Source organism: Tachyglossus aculeatus, chromosome 1, assembly GCF_015852505.1.
Source record: "Tachyglossus aculeatus isolate mTacAcu1 chromosome 1, mTacAcu1.pri, whole genome shotgun sequence".
In the NCBI taxonomy this organism is placed as follows: domain Eukaryota; kingdom Metazoa; phylum Chordata; class Mammalia; order Monotremata; family Tachyglossidae; genus Tachyglossus; species Tachyglossus aculeatus.
This window is the reverse complement of record NC_052066.1, coordinates 123083161-123100504: the sequence shown is the minus strand read 5'-3', so window position 1 is coordinate 123100504 and position 17344 is coordinate 123083161.

Genomic DNA, 17344 nt, shown 5'->3' with positions numbered 1-17344 from the left:
AAGATTTCAGGAATATTGTTTCATTGCTGATTCAAACAACCACTGACAAAGACCTTCCACTGATACATTCATTCATTCAATCGTATTATCCATTGAGCGTTTACTGTGTGCATATTAACCTGCACATTATTTTTCTAAGGAAGATGCACGTGATCACAAGTATAAAATGTTTTTCCTGATAACTGTATTTTTTTTCATGGAATTTAAATAACCTATCCACTGAAATGAAAAATAGAAGGAAGCTTCTGATACAATGCATTCAATAATATTGGTGGCCCTTCCTGTGTACCAAACACTACTAAGTGCTGGAGTAGATACAAGATAATCAGATTGGATACAGTCCCTGTTCCACATGAGGTTCACAGTCTAAGTAGGAGGGAGTAAGATTCAATCCCTACTTCACAGATGGGGAAACTGAGGCACTGAAAAGTGACTTGCTCAAGGCCCCACATCAGGCAAGGGACAGGCTCCAGGTCTCCTGGCTTCCATACCTGTGCTCTTTCTACTATGCCACACTGCATCAATAGTGGTGAACTGCAGGGTCACAGTACAAAACAAGATTTAAGAATTTTTCCTATTATATCCTATGATAGGGAAGCTTATTTCTATAATATATAGTAGAAAATAAGATTAGTAGACTATATTGGCAGCTAATTTCCCTTTCTCCTTAGAACGTGAGCCCAAGAGGGACAGGTACTGTCTGATCTTGTACAGATTTATTACTCTATTTATTTTACTTGTACATATTTACTATTCTATTTATTTTGTCAATGATGTCCATCTAGCTTTACTTCGATTTATTCTGATGACTTGACACCTGACCACATGTTTTGTTTTGTTGTCTGTCTCCCCTTTCTAGACTGTGAGCCCGTTGTTGGGTAGGGACCGTCTCTATATGTTGCCAATTTGTACTTCCCAAGCGCTTAGTACAGTACTCTGCACACAGTAAGTGCTCAATAAATATGATTGAATGAATGAATGATCTGATCTATCTACACAAGCACTTATTACAGTGCATGGCTCATAGTAAGAGCTCAACAAATACCATTACAAATGAATAAAAAAATACATATTTGGAAGAAGATCCAAGTTATATACTGATTTAAATTATAAAATCACAAAGTAGGGTCTATACCAACCCTAACATTTTGAATAGCACCTTCCTCAATTATTAGCAATAATAATTGAATACTTGTTAAAATATAGTTTTAGCTTGATTTGTTATTCTACAATTTCAAGCTTGAGGGTTTTCCAGAAGAAAAAAGAAGTAACCCAAATAAAGTAAAACTATCCATTGGAAAGAGAATTCCCCACTTCATTATTAAATCTTTTGGAAACACTAGAAAATTCCCGGGTGTGGTCACTTTCAATTTCCTTAAACCACCAGTTCATTTTCAAGTCATATAGACTCTAAGATTAAACTAGAAACATTTTGCAAATATAGGGTTTCAAGGTTCACTTAATGGGCTTACAATTTATATTGGAGAAGAGAAGAATAAGGAAGGAAAATACACTTCCAAGGAAGTTAATTGATAAGTAGGATTGAAGGTCTTTCAAGAGAAGACAAAATCAATTTGACATCCCGCTATCTTCCACAGCTTTGACAGCCCATCTTTAAACCAAGGAACCACTCCACCACCACTATAATACCCTATATACCATAACTCTAGGTGTTACAATGACTTAAATGTCATTTTTAATTTTTTAAAGAGACTTGTCATTTTGAATTTTCCTCAGAAAACATGGCTCACAAAATTGTAAGTGCCTTTGGAAAGGGATCACATTTTCCAACATTATTATACTCTTCTAAGTGCTTAGTATAATGCTCTGCATAAAGTAAGAGCTTAATAAATGCCACCAATAGATTGCTTGTTAATTTTACAGTAGAATACAGTTTTCACATTCATCATCATCATCATCATCAATCATATTTATTGAGCGCTTACTATGTGCAGAGCACTGTACTAAGCGCTTGGGTAGTACAAATTGGCAACATATACAGTTCCTACCCAACAGTGGGCTCACAGTCTAAAATGTTCATAGATATTAAACTTCATAAGTAACATGTATTTAAATGATAAAGGATAAAGGATTTTAATAGATCCACCTATTTCTCCATATGGATTCCAAAAAAGCTTTCTTTTTTAGGCAAGATAAGGAGCTATAAAGTCACTGAAAATGCATGTCCCCCCCCCCCCCCCCCGCCCCCGGCAAAATGGCCTGTTAATAAAATCTTTTCAGCTCTCTTAAATGTAGGATTCTTTGTGGTCAATTACGGTAAGCAGTGACAAATTATCTTTACACTGAACCCATATTGATATCCTTAAAAAATGGCTCTTCCCAGGTGATATTCAATACATTTAAGCAGCTTTGCCTTTCACTGTTTTCTGTCTTTATGAGTTGATCTGCTCTCTGATAATTTCAGTGCTAGGCAACCAACCCCTCTCATGCTGGCACAGATGTCTGTAAAGAAAGGTTTGTAGGGCTGGCTCGTCTAAACGCTGTAATAGGTCCTCTTTCAAATGTAATTCAAAGAGTTGATCATAATAAATAAAAGCTCTAAATAGTGTGATTTCCATAATGTCATGTGGCCCCTTAAGCCTCAGTAAAAGAGTTAAGGTCAGCTGCATCTTTACAGCTAATCATCAAAGGATTTGAACTTTGAAAAAATGGATATATTTTTATGAAGAATTTGGATCCTTTCTCTTCCTATCCTAGTCTGATAGTTTCAGTATTTTTTCCCTGATTTCATGGTTTGGGGAAATACATTTCTACTCTATCTGGTCTACCCTGTGACTAAAGACCCAATTGAAACTGTTTCCTTTTCTATATAGCTTTTTCCTTACATCCATTACAGAATATTGTGAAGATTATTGCGATTTATTTTTGGAATGTTGGACTTCTCAGAGGAAAGTTTACTTGATTCGAGGATAGGAATAAAGTAAAGTTGAAGGAAAGCCAGTGAAAAACGGAAACTAGTACTATGTTCCGGTATGTAAACGTTATCAGACACCATTAAGAATATGGACAAAACAGAAAAAGAAACCACTCCTTTTCATTTCCCCTCTTTTTGTCACCATTTTAACTTTCTACACCAATTCTCAAGATCTCACTAAAGCTACATCCTCTTTGGTACCCATCAACTCAAACCCCTGACACCCCAGGCTGCTTATTTATTTTGTTAGTCTCACTTCCGCATAAACATCCCCTCCCTACCCCACCTCTTTTCCCTTCTTTCATGTACCCTCAGATCTGCCTCAGAGGTGAGAATCAGTCAATCAATTATATTTATTGAGGACTTGCTGTGTGCAGAACCCTGCACTAAGAGCTTGGGAGAGTACAATACAACAGAGTTGATGGACATATTCCCTTTTCACAATGAGGTCACAGTCCAGAGCGGGAGACAGACATTAATATAAATAGATAGTGGATAGGTATATAAGTGCTGCAGGGCTGAGGGAGGGATGAATACAGGGAGCAAATCAAGGCAACACGGAAGGGAGTGGGAAAAGAGAAAATGGGGGCTTGGACAGGGAAGGCTACTTGGAGGAGATGTGTGTGGAAGGTGAGTAGTGGAGAGGGAAAGGGCACAGTAAAGACAGCTGCTCCCATACTATAAGGCTATAGTTTGCCAAGAATCTGTAAATTCATGCTGCTGTGCCCACTGCAGCTGAGCACAAAGGGCTAGAGCAAGCTTGGCAGTTTGCAGTGCAGCAGGATGGAAAGTGCTTTATAAATACATGTTATTGCTATTTTATGAACAGAAAGATTCCCATAAGATAATAATAATAATAATGACATTTATTAAGCGCTTACTATGTGCCAAGCACTGTTCTAAGCGCCGTGGGGGATACAAGGTAATCAGGTTGTCCCACGTGGGGTTCACAGTCTAAATCCCCATTTTGCAGATGAGGTAACTGAGGCACAGAGAAGTTGAGTGACTTGCCCAAAGTCACACAGCTAAGTGGCAGAGCTGGGATTAGAACCCATGACCTCTGACTCCCAAACCCTGCTCTTTCCATTGAGCCATGCTGCTTCTCTAGATGGAAGTCAGCATGGCTCAGTGGAAAGGGCGTGGGCTCTGGAGTCAGAGGTCATGGGTTCAAATCCCGGCTCCGCCAATTGCCAGCTGGGTGACTTTGGGCAAGTCACTTCACTTCTCTGAGCCTCAGTTACCTCATCTGTAAAATGGGGATTAAGACTGTGAGCCCGCCGTGGGACAACCTGATCACCTTGTAACCTCCCCAGTGCTTAGAACAGTGATTTGCACATAGTAAGGGCTTAATAAATGCCATTTTTATTATAATGTCAGAGAGTGATACTGATGATAAACATCAGAGATGGTCAAAAATTGGCTCACCAAGAACGTCTTTCTACATTACCTGAATCTCTCCTCTGGTTGTGTTGTAGGGGATTCACTTCTAATTTTCTGTCAGTGGAGACAAGGATGGTTCCTTGTTCTTATACATCTGGGCTCAACCCTGGCCCCATGTATCATCTATGAGAAGGTAGGAACAGAGATTGGGTCCTGTGGTCATCACATCTGACGCATCTCAATCTGAAAGTCATCAGAAGTCCAAGGCCAGGGCCAAGATTGAAGGTAGAGATTCAAAGTGCTTAGTACAGTGCTAAGTGCTTAGGACAGTGCTCTGCACACAGTAAGTGCTCAATAAATATGATTGAATGAAATGCAAAGGCAATGCAGAAGGGACAGGGAGAAGGGAAAATGAAGGGTTAGTCAGGGAAGAACTCTTGGAGACAGTAATAATTGCAAACTGTATTGTACTCTCCCAGGCACTTAGTATATACTCTGCATTTAGTAAGCATTCAGTGAGAGTGAGAGTGGGGCTCTGCTTGATATGAATAGAGAGGGAGTTCCAGGCCAGAGAGAGGTTGTGGGCAAAGGGTCACTGGTGAGATAGATGAGATCGAGGTACAGTGGGTAGGTTGGTATTAGGTAAGATAGGAATGGGGAAAGCTGATTGGGTGCTTTAAATCCTAAGGTGAGGAGTCTCTGTTTGCAGAGTGAGGTGGGAAACCACTTAAAGTCTTTGAGGAGTGTGGAGATTTGGGCTAATCTTTTTTTAGAAAAATGATCTGGGCAGCAGAGCGAAGTATGGAATGGAGTGGGGAGAGACAGGAGGTAGGCAAGAAGGCTGATACAGATGTCCGGGTGAATATGATAAGTGCTTGGATCAGCATTTACAAAAGAATCCCCCAAACTCTGGAGGCTATCTGAAAGAAAGGCCAGAAAAATAACCACCCATGGTATTTTTTTCCCAAAAAATGTATTTCCCCATGTCCTAGAAGAAACAGCCTGTGTCAAAACCACAAACAAATCAATGAGCAGTAACACTGCCATGGAGAATGAAGAGTGATTCAGCTTCCTCACACAGCCCATATGATGAATAAAGTAGTGAAAGGTTTGATAGCGCTTTGTTGCTTGTCCCAAAATTGCGGACTCTTCCTTGTGCTCAAACAATCTGGAATCTGTTAGAAGATGTTCTGAAAGCTCTGGGAGCAGAATGTGGATCTGTTCCAGGTCTTCAGTACTTCTTATAACAGAACATGATGTCCCAGAATTCTGTAATTCCATGACATCTATTTCATGTGAGCAGATAAACTCCAAATCAATTTGAAGCTCTGCCAGTGGAGAAGGCTCTTAACCAAATTTTGGACGCATATATGCACAGAAACATTCGGCCCTCTATGCACTATTCAATGCACAAAAGCATACGTACATATGCAGGCCTTTTTCTATAGGATGCTTAATAGGGAAGGTGAGAAACTGTAAGGGTTCAAAAAATGTTAACTTTCACAGCAGGAAAGCAAGCATTTAGCCTAGGAAAAGAAAGTGGAAAGAAGAGGCTTTCAAAAAACTAACCTGGTCTTGCCACCATCAAAGGTTTCAGAAATCTTTTTATTAGAAAGAAGTTATTGTGCGCATAGGATCACAGTGCAGGCCATGGGTATAGTTTCAAAAATAACCTAACCCACCAGTTAACGGTCATGAAGCTTTTTACAATGTAAAATCTCTCCCCATTCCATATTTCTCTTATTCGTTCCCATATCCACCTATCCCTCAACTGTTTAACAATTTGATAATTGGTATTTTTTGAGCATTTACTGTGTGCAGAACACTGTACTAAACACTTGGGAGAGAACCACCAGTGGAAAGGGACACTTTCCCTACCCACAACAAGCTTCACAGTTCTCACCCAATAACTTGTATATGCACTGCACTAAGTGCTTGAGATAAGCAGCGTGATTTAGTATAAAGAGCAGGGGCTTGGGAGTCGGAAGACATGGGTTCTAGTCCTGGCTCCACCACTGGTCTGCTGTGTGATGTTGGGCAAGTCACTTCACTTCTCTGTGCCTCAGTTACCTTATCTGTAAAATGGGGATTAAAAGTGTGAGCCCCATGTGGGGCAACCTGATTACCCTATATCTACCCCAGTGTTTAGAACAGTGCTTGGCACAAAGTAAGTGCTTAAATACCATCATTATTATTATTATTATTGTTGTATAATAGAATAGAGTTGGTAGACATGATTCCTGCTCTAAAGGAGCTTACAATCTTTGTGGCGGAAGGCAAGCAGAGTATAAGGACATGTACAAAAGTACTGCGGGGCTTGGAGTAGGGTGAGTACCAAAGTGCTTATGGAGTATAACCTAAGTGCAAAGGTGACTTAGAAGGGAGGAAGAATAGGGTAGGATATCAGAGATTAATCTTGGAAAGCTCCCTGTTAACTGAGTGGGAAACACATTTGCTACTTCTGTTGTTTTGTACTTTCCCAAGTGTTTAGTACAGTTTCCTGCATGAGTGCTCATTAAATACCACTGATCGACAGCAGTTGAGAAGTCTAGGAGAATTAAGTTGGAGTAGAGGCCATGGGATTTGGTAAGAAGGAGTTTTGGGTGACCTTAGGGAAGGTCAGAGATGGAGGAGAACCATGTTAGCTCTAGACCAGCAACACCAAGTCCTGATAGTATGTTGAGGAGAATAGTCTGTGTCATCCTAAGCAACAGAGAGATTGAGAGGGATCAAAATGGAGTATAGCTCTTTGAACTTAGAAGATATTGGTGCCCTTGGAGAAATCAGTCACAGATGAGTGAAAGGAACAAAAGCCAGACTGTCTAGATGAGAGTTGGAGAAAAAACTAAAGCAGCAGTTTGGGTAGAAATTGGAGCATAGAGGGCTTGCAGCCTTATTTTTCAGATGGGTGAACTGAGGCACAGAAAAGAGAAGTGACCTGCCCAAGGTCACACAGCAGACAAATGGTGGAGCCAGAATTAGAACCCATGACCTTCTGATTCCCAGGCCTGTGGTCTAGCCACTACAACATGCTGCTCCTCAAACGTTTGTACGTATGCATCTATATAAAGATAGATGCACTGAGCTGTATATACATTTATCTCTATTTCTATATTTCTAGTTAAGAGGTTGGAAGCCTATAGCTCTCCTGCCACATCTAGCTCTTCCGATATCAGATGGGACTTTCCAGCCCCAGCATCTACTCCATGGGCAGACTCGACACCATTAATTCTTCCTTCCTTGGGCGACTCAAGATGGCATCCCCATTCCTTTCCCTTTGCAGCATACAGTCCTAAACTGGGAAATGCTGGGATTCCTACCATCCTCACCAGCTGGTGGGTAAAACCAGAGCTTGCCTTTCCCATCTTCTCTTCCCTCCTGGTGTCTGGGGAAGGAGCATCAGCACAAGGGAAAAGGATAACCAGCCCATGGATACTAGGGGCCATGCACAAGGGTTCTGGCAGTGGTTAAACACATTCTGGACTGGAGTGTGCAGGGGCAGAGGACAAGATGAAGCAACATGGCCTTTTGGAAAGAGTATGGGCCTGGAACTCAGAGGTCCTGGGTTCTAATCCTAGCGCCACCATTTATCTGCTATGTGAACTTGGGGAAGTCACTCAACTTCTCTGTACTTCAGTTACCTCAACTGTAAAATGGGAATTAACTCCTCCTACTTCTTACTTTTTTTGATGGCATTTATTAAGCGCTTACTATGTGCAAAGCATTGTAATAAGTGCAGGGGAGATTACAAGGTGATCAGGTTGTCCCACAGGGGGCTCACAGTCTTAATCCCCATTTTACAGATGAGGTAATTGAGGAACAGAGAAGTTAAGTGACTTGCCTGAAGTCACACAGCTGACAATTGGCAGATCCAGGTTTCTAACCCATGACCTCTGACTCCAAAGCCCGTGCTCTTTCCACTGAGCCACGCTGCTGCTTAAGACTGTGAGCCCCGTGTAGGACAGGGATTATATCTAACCTGATTATCTTTATCTATCTCCTGGCACACAGTAAGTGCTTATCAAGTCCATTTGAAAAAAAAGAAAGAAAGAAAAAGTCCCGGCACCTAGTACTGCCCTCTCATCATCATCATCAATCGTATTCACTGAGCGCTTACTGTGTGCAGAGCACTGTACTAAGCACTTGGGAAGTACAAATTGGCAACATATAGAGACAGTCCCTACCCAACAGTGGGTAACAGTCTAAAAGGGGGAGACAGAGAACAAAACCAAACATACTAGCAAAATAAAATAAATAGAATAGATATGTACAAGTAAAATAAATAAATGAATAAATAGAGTAATAAATATGTACAAGCAGTAATTAATATGTACAAACTGATTATGCTGTGATGGGCTGTTCTCTGTGCAGGGGGCAAAAAGGACATAGCTCTGTTTCCATTTGTCCATGTTGAGCTAGCCTCTAGACAGACAACAAGAACTTTAGATTAGGCTCTGTGTGTCCCACATACATTGAAGGAAAAGAATCATCTTCTAAAAGCAATCACTCTATCAATGGTACTTATTGAGTGCTTGCTATATGCAGAGCTTTGGACCAAGTTCTTGGGAGAAGTACAATATGACAGAGATGGTAAACTCATTCTGGATATATCTGAGGGCTATGGGGTTGAGGGAGGGGTGAATAAAGGGTGCAAATGCTAGTGCTAGAGAAAAACACAAGGAAGTGGGAGAAGGGAAAATGAGGGCTTAGTTGGAAAAGGCTGTTTGAAGGAGATGTTCTTTCAATTCATTCAATCATATTTATTGTTTACTCTGTGCAGAGTACCATACTAAGTGATTGGGAAAGTCCAATACAACAATAATCAGACACATTTCCTGCCCACAATGAGTTTACAGTCTAGCGGGAAAGAGAGAGACATCAATACAAATAAATAAATTACAAATATGTACATAAATGCTGTGGGGCTTGGAGTGTTTTGGACGTGAAAATTGGAGGGGGGGAAATGGAGGCAACAGATGTAGACAACATACCCAAGGAGTTTGGAGAGAAATGGTAGGAGGGAGGTGGGGTGATAACTGGAGGGAATTGTGGGGTGAAGGGAGTGGGGTTTATTTTAGGCTAAGGGAGATATAAGCATGTTTGAAAGCAGTGGTAAAGAAGCCACTGGAGAGTGAACTGTTGAAGAGTATGGTCAGGGAGGAAAGGGAGGAGTCAAGCATTTTGATAATGCGTGGGATTAAGGCACATGGTGAGGGAGTGGGCTTTGAGGGTAGGCTGGAGATCTCTTAATATACTGCTCAGAAAGAAGGGAGATTTGAAAAAAGGGCAGGAGGAGGGAAGGACTGGAGAGGAGCAGGGGAGATGTTAGGGAGATCATACAAATGATTTCAATTTTCTCAAAGTATATAGTCAGGTAATTAGGAACAAGGGATGGGGGAGACAGAGGGACGGGGGTATGAGGAATAAATTAAATGTCTGAAACACCTGGCAAGGGCAATGGACATGGGAGTCAATAAGGAAGGAGAAATAATGCTGAATGGCAGAGGAGAGACTAGAGTTAAAGCGGGCAATGATGAAATTGAAATAGACAAGGTCAGCCTGATATCCAGATTTTGACCAGGAGCACTCTGCAGCTTGTGAGGAGGAACAAAGGAGGCAGACTGCGGAGGTGATCCAAGGCTGTGTCTTTAGTTGTATAAGATCCGCAAACAGATAGGAATTGAGTCTGTATAAAGGGTGGTGTTGAGGACATCAATTTAATCATCAAGGGAAGGTAGTTTGGGTAAAGAGACTAAATGGGGCATGATGACTTGAGAAAATTGGATGGGGTCAAAGGTTCAGAGGTCCCTGTTGGGAAAAATAATAGATTAGTGTGTGGGAGAGAAAGGAGGTGAGGGGGTTGTAGTCAGATAGAGGGATTTCAGAGTTGGCGACGGAAGAGATAGTAATGACTGGTGATGATGAAATTGAGCATGTGTTCAAGTTGGTGTGAGTGGGTGAGGTGACGTGGAGCAGGATGACAGTGGAATTGAGGAGTAATTGGGAGAAAGCAGCGAGCAGAACAGTTATCAGGAACACCTACAGGGATATTGAATTCTCCAAGGACCAATGTGGGGATGGAGAAAGAGAAATTTCTCTTCTCATTTGCGAAATGTGAAATTTCCTTCACATTTTAAAGAATGTGAAAAAGGGATAGAAGTGGTTCAGAACGTTGGAGATGCGTTCTTGGAGGTTCGTTCATTCAGTCGTATTTATTGAGCACTTACTGTGTGCAGAGCACTGTATTAAGCGCTTGGGAAGTACAAGTTGGCAACATATAGAGACGGTCCCTACCCAACAGTGGGCTTACAGTCTAGAAGGGGGAGACAGACAACAAAACAAAACATGTAGACAGGTGTCAAAACCATCAGAATAAATAGAATTATAGCTATATGCACATCATTAATAAAATAGAGTAATAAATATGTACAAATATACATAAGTGCTGTGGAGAGGGGAAGGAGGTAGGGCAGAGAGGAAGGGAAGGAGGTAGGGCAGGGGGTGATGGGGAGGAGGACAGGAAAAAGGGGGCTCAGTCTGGGAAGGCCTCCTGGAGGAGGTAAGCTTTCAGTAGGGCTTTGAAGAGAGGAAGAGAGCTAGTTTGGCAGATGTGTGGAGGGAGCACATTCCAGGCCAGGGGAAGTACGTGGGCCAGGGGTCAGTGGTGGGACAGGCGAGAACAAGGCCCAGTGAGGAGGTTAGCAGTAGAGGAGTGGAGGGTGCAGGATGGGCTATAGAAGGAGATAAGGGAGGTGAGGTAGTAGGGGGCAAGGAGATGGACAGCCTTGAAGCCAAGAGTGAGGGGTTTTTGCTTGATTCGTAAGTTGACAGGCCACCAATGGAGATTTTTAGGAGGGGAGTGACATGCCTGGAGCGTTTCTGTACAGAGATAATCCAGGCAGCAGAGTGAAGTATAGACTGAAGTGGGGAGAGACAGGAGGATGGGAGGTCAGAGAGGAGGCTGATGCAGTAATCCAGTCAGGATAAGATGAGAGATTGAGCCAGTAAGGTAGGGTTTGAATGGAGAGGAAAGGGTGGATCTTGGAGATGTTGTGGAGGTGAGACCAGAAGGTTTTGGTGATGGATTGGATGTGAGGGGTGAATGAGAGAGCGGAGTCAAGGACGGCACCAAGGTTGTGGACTTGCTCATTCATTCATTCATTCAATTGTATTTATTGAGCGTTTACTGTGTGCAGAGCACAGTACTAAGCGCTTGGGAAGTACAAGTTGGCAACATATACAGACGGTCCCTACCCAACAGTGGGCTCACAGTCTAGAAGGGGGAGACAGACAACAAAATAAAACATATTAACAAAATAAAATAAATGGAAAAGTAAATATGTACAAGTAGGAGTAATAAATATGTACAAACATATATACAGGTGCTGTGGGGAGGGGAAGGAGGTAGGGCGGGGGGATGAGGTGGGAGAGGAGGGTGAAAGGAAGGAGGGGGCTCAGTCTGGGAAGGCTTCCTGGAGGAGATGAGCTCTCAGTAGGGCTTTGAAGGGAGGAAGAGAGATAGCTTGGTGGATGTGCGGAGGGAGGGCATTCCAGGCCAAGGTGAGATGTGGGCCGGGGGTCGACGGCGGGACAGGCGAGAATGAGGCACAGTTAGGAGGTTAGCGGCAGAGGAGAGGAGGGTGCAGGCTGGGCTGTAGAAGGAAAGAAAGCAGGTGAGGTAGGAGGGGGCGAGGTGATGGACAGCCTTGAAGCCAAGAGTGAGGAGTTTTTGCCTGATGCGTAGGTTGATTGGTAGCCACTGGAGATTTTTGAAGAGGGGAGAAACATGCCCAGAGCGTTTCTGCACCGAGATGATCTGGGCAGCAGTGTGAAGTATAGATTGAACTGGGGAGAGACAGGAGGATGGGAGATCAGAGAGGAGGCTGATGCAGTAATCCAGTCGGGATAGGATGAGAGATTGAACCAGCAGGGTAGCGGTTTGGATGGAGAGGAAAGGACGGATTTAGGCGATGTTCCGGAGGTGAGACTGGCAGGTTTTGGTAACAGATTGGATGTGAGGAGTGAAAGCGAGAGAGGAGTTGATGATGACACCAAGGTTGCGGGCTTGTGAGACGGAAAGGATGGTAGTGCTGTCTACAGTGATGGGAAAGTCAGGGAGAGGACAGGGTTTGGGAGGGAAGATAAGGAGCTCAGTCTTGGACATATTGAGTTTTAGATGGTGGGCAAACATCCAGATGGAGGTGTTCTGAAGGCAGGAGGAGATACAAGCCTGGAGGGAGGGAGGGAGCAGGGGTGGAGATGTAGATTTGGGTGTCATCAGTGTAGCGATGATAGTTGAAGCTGTGGGAGTGAATGAGTTCACCAAGGGAGTGAGTATAGATAGAACAGAAGGGGACCAAGAACTGACCCTTGAGGAACCCCTGCAGTAAGGGGATGGGAGGGGGAGGAGGAGCTTGCAAAGGTGACTGAGAATGAAGGTGGTTGTGGTAGATGAAGGTGCTGGAGGTGGTAGATGGATGTGACTAGTAACTGGAGTAGGTGGCAAAGATGGATGATATGGGCTTCGAAAGAAGTGAATGAGAGAGTATGAGGCCTCTTCTAGAAAGAGCAGGAGAGGAGAGATAGTGTCATCTGGGGAGAGCCAGTTTTCAGTGATGGTGAGAAGGAGCAGTGACTTGTTAAGGAACAGGTCAAGGGTTAAGGGAAGTTTTCCCATAATGAAGCAGGGGGTTCCACAGGCTGCAGTAGGCTGAGGCTGCAGAAGGGTGCTGGGAGAAGGGATGGTGCTGGGGGAGGGGACAGCACAAGGGGTGGAGAGGGGTTAAATGGGACTGAACTGACAGGGGCTGATGTGAGGGTGAGAGATGAGGGGTGTTGATGGGACAGGGTAATGGATGGTATGGGGAAGAGTCGGGGGTGGTGGAGGGGGCACAAGGGGTAGGGAGGGGTTGGATGGTGGGTAATGAGAAGGGGCATTTGGAAGGAGGGACAGGGTTGGGCAGATTATAGGGAAAGGATTGAGGGGACATGTTGGGGTTGTAGGTGAGGTTGTCAACAGCAGTAACTACATAATCCAGTGGTTCCCGAGCAAACCAGGCCCAGAGGTAGGGGCAGGGGCGCAGCTGGAGAATGGGTTGAGTGGGAAGTAACAATTACAGGCACAGTTGTTTTTAGCTCTCTGGCCTCATACCCACCTCCAATCCCAAATGAATTTGTGCGCTCTCTCTCCCTCTCCCGCTCTCCCTCTCTCTGTCTCTCCCTCTCTCCCTCTCTCCCACTCCCCCTCTGTCCCTCTCTCCCCTCCCTTCACCACTTTTCATTTCCTCCTCTTATTTTTATTTCCCCCACTTCCCACTTATGTTTGAATTTGATGACTGGCTCTTTGCACACTAACTTCTCAAAGATTCATTTAATATGGTTTTTCCACTGAAAAATGTTGCAGACCCCAATCTTTATAGAGCGCTATGCTCTAATTCTGCCATAACGTGCACTTGACTGGAATGGTAGCAAATTAGGAATATTTGTCCGACAGCATGAGCCAATTCAGATATAGCAGGCATGATGTTAGAACAAATGGTTTGTGCATGGGTACACAGCATAAGACACTGTGAGTGCTCTTAAACCAATTTTCCTTAAAGAGGGATTCCACAAGACAGCTGGTTGTGGGTCTCTGAGAGAAAGAGAAAGCCCTAAAATGATTCTCCACAGTTTGGTTCACCATAATCTCACATCTCAAATATCAAATTTTAACTTATCCGCACATATATTATATTTTAATCCTAGCTGATTGGTTTAGGTTTTGTAATAACCAGCATGCTTTATGCACTGAACGTTGCAAACATTTAGTCTTTTTACAGTTTTGCATCATCTCCAACTGCTTCATGCAGCTGACAGGCTAATCGTAATGCAAACAAATGTATGAGGCGGAGGCGGCTGTGAAATAATATAGCATATCATAAATGCACTTTTCCTGGCAACCAGTTGCGAGTTTTATTTTAGTTATTTGGGGTTAAACACGAGTTGGACTTGAAGTATTGACTTAGAGATATATTAAGATTGGTTAGATCTTTAGGTAGGTATTTTGGAATGCATTTTATTGAGGAAATTCACTATAGTCCATCAACCAAGGTCCTTCAGAATTGTAGATTTCCCCTTAGTCTGCAGTTGTACTCTACTTTCTCCCTAGGTAACCTCTTCCTTGGTCAATCCCACTTCTTAGTCAGTGTGGACTAGTGGAAAGAGCCTGGGTTTGGGAGTCTGAGACCTGAATTCAGGCCTGGATCTAACATTTGCCTGCTGTGTGACCTTAGGCAATTCACTTAACTTCTCTGTATCTCAGTTTTCTCAACTGTAAAATGGGGATTCAATATCCATTCTCCCTCCTACTTAAGACTGTGAGCCCCATGCAGGACAGGGGGTATGTCCAGTGTAATTAACTTGTACCTACCCCAATGCTTAGGAAATAATGTGAAAAATAATGTGAAAAATAATGTGAAAAAATATTGGGCAATAAGAAAGTGATCTGTGATTTCAGGGAATTGGGACCAGGTCATGGCAGAGGTCATCGTGGGACTGACCCAACCCTTAGACAGGCGGCCTCCAGTTCAGCCTCCCAAATAGACACTGACTGACTCAGTAGGTGATACTTTATTGGAAGTGATATACAAGGCCTAGCTCCCCACTTCAATTCTGGACCAACTAGTGGAGTGGAGAGATCAGATTTTATCTGATTCCTCTGTTCCTATGCTGCAGCTGATTCCCTAGCTCCAAAACCCTCAACAATCCCTTCAGCATCACTGGCTGTCTTACACTGCTGCAAATGCATGATGGTGGTTGGGTTGATTGGGAGAAATCTTAATAATTGAGTTATTTCTAAGTGCTTGCTAGGTGGGTAGGATTGTCTCTGTTACCGAATTGTTCTTTCCAAGCACTTAGTACAGTGCTCTGCACACAGTAAGCACTTAATAAATACGATTGAACGAATGTGCCAACCACCATACTAAGCACTACAATTAGATACAGTTCCTGTCCTACATGGGGTTCACAATCTATGTAAGAAGGAGAACAGATATTAGAACCCCATTGTGCAGATGAGAAAATTGAGGCACAGAAAATATAAGGTATTTGACCAAGATCACTGAGTGGGAAAGTGGTAGCTGATTCCATCATGTACTCTTTCCACTTCTTGTGCTCTGACACCCTGAATATGGGGTAGAATGGCAAGTTGTGGGGAAGGGGATGGGAGGGGGTTGTTGGGGTCAGGGAAAGACTGGTTCAATCTTTCACTGCTTTGCTCAAGTCTCAGCCACTTCCAACCTCTTTAGCCTTGGGGAGACTAATTTAGTGAGTCTGGGGCTTGGAATGTCATGCTGCTGCCTGGATTATCTTTGTCCAGAAACGCTCTGAGCATATTACTCCCCTCCTCAAAAATCTCCAGTGGCTACCAATCAATCTGCGCATCAGGCAGAAACTCCTCACCCTGGGCTTCAAGGCTGTCCATCACCTCGCCCCCTCCTACCTCACCTCCCTTCTCTCCTTCTACAGCCCAGCTCGCACTCTCCGCTCCTCTGCTGCTAATCTCCTCACCGTACCTCATTCTCGCCTGTCCCGCCATCGACCCCCGGCCCATGTAATCCCCTGGGCCTGGAATGCCCTCCCTTTGCCCATCCGCCAAGCTAGCTCTCTTCCTCCCTTCAAGGCCCTACTGAGAGCTCACCTCCTCCAGAGGCCTTCCCAGACTGAGCCCCTTCCTTCCTCTCCCCCTTGTCACCCTCTCCATCCCCCCATCTTACCTCCTTCCCTTCCCCACAGCACCTGTATATATGTATATATGCTTGTACATATTTATTACTCTATTTATTTTACTTGTACATATCTATTCTATTTATTTTATTTTGTTAGTATGTTTGGTTTTGTTCTCTGTCTCCCCCTTTTAGACTGTGAGCCCACTGTTGGGTAGGGACTGTCTCTATATGTTGCCAACTTGTACTTCCCAAGTGCTTAGTACAGTGCTCTGCACACAGTAAGCGCTCAATAAATACGATTGATGATGATGATGATGAAGTAGAAGCAGCATTGTCTAGTGGATAGAGCAGGGGCCTGGGTGTTAGAAGGACCTGGGTTCTAATCCTGGCTTCAACACTTGCCTTCTAGGCAAGTCACTTAACTTCTCTGTGATTTAGTTCCTTCATTTATAAAATGGGTATTGGGACTGTGAGGCCTCATGTGGGACATAGACTGTGTACAACCTGATTATCGTCTACCCCAGCGTTTAGTACAGTACCTGGCATACAGTAATAGTAATAATTATGGCATTTGTTAAGCCCTTACTATGTGCCAGGCACTTAAGCCCTGGGGTGGATACAAGAAAATTGGCTTGAACACAGTCCCTGTCCCATGTGGGGCTCACAATTTCAATCCCCATTTTACAGATGAGGTACCTGAGGCACAAAGAAGTTAAGTGATTTGCCCAAGGTCACCCAGCAGACAAGTGGTGGAGCCAGGATTAGAATCCATGGCTTTGTGACTCCCATGCTCTATCCACTATGCCATGGTGCTTCCTGTAAGTATAAGTATATAGTAAGAACTTATACCATAGAAAGAAAAAAATAGAGCAGGTCATGGCAAGTGTTTTCCGGTGCCAGGTAAGTTGCCCAAAATGATTTCAGCTAGTAATCAGCCAAGCAGGTGGAGCTCAATTTAGGACTGCTTGGCCCTGCTGCTGGTAAAACAAGTCACAGTTGATCATATTTATTGAGCACAACCTGTGTGCAGAGCACTGTACTAAGTGCTTTGGAGAGTACAATAGTAAAAACAGACACATCCCTGCTCCCAGTAAGCTTAAGGTATAGAGGGCAGTGTAGGGACAAGTAAATTTCCCCTACATGACATGCCTAAAAATGAGGGACTTTAGAGTTAATATTTGAATACTCACTCTTCTTTGCTAGAAAAGAGTTCAGTAAAATAAAGTTAATTCATTCAATTGTATTTACTGAGTGCTTACTGTGTGCAGAGCACTGTACTAAGCATTTGGGAAGGTAATCCAAACCTCCTTTTAGAATGGTGATT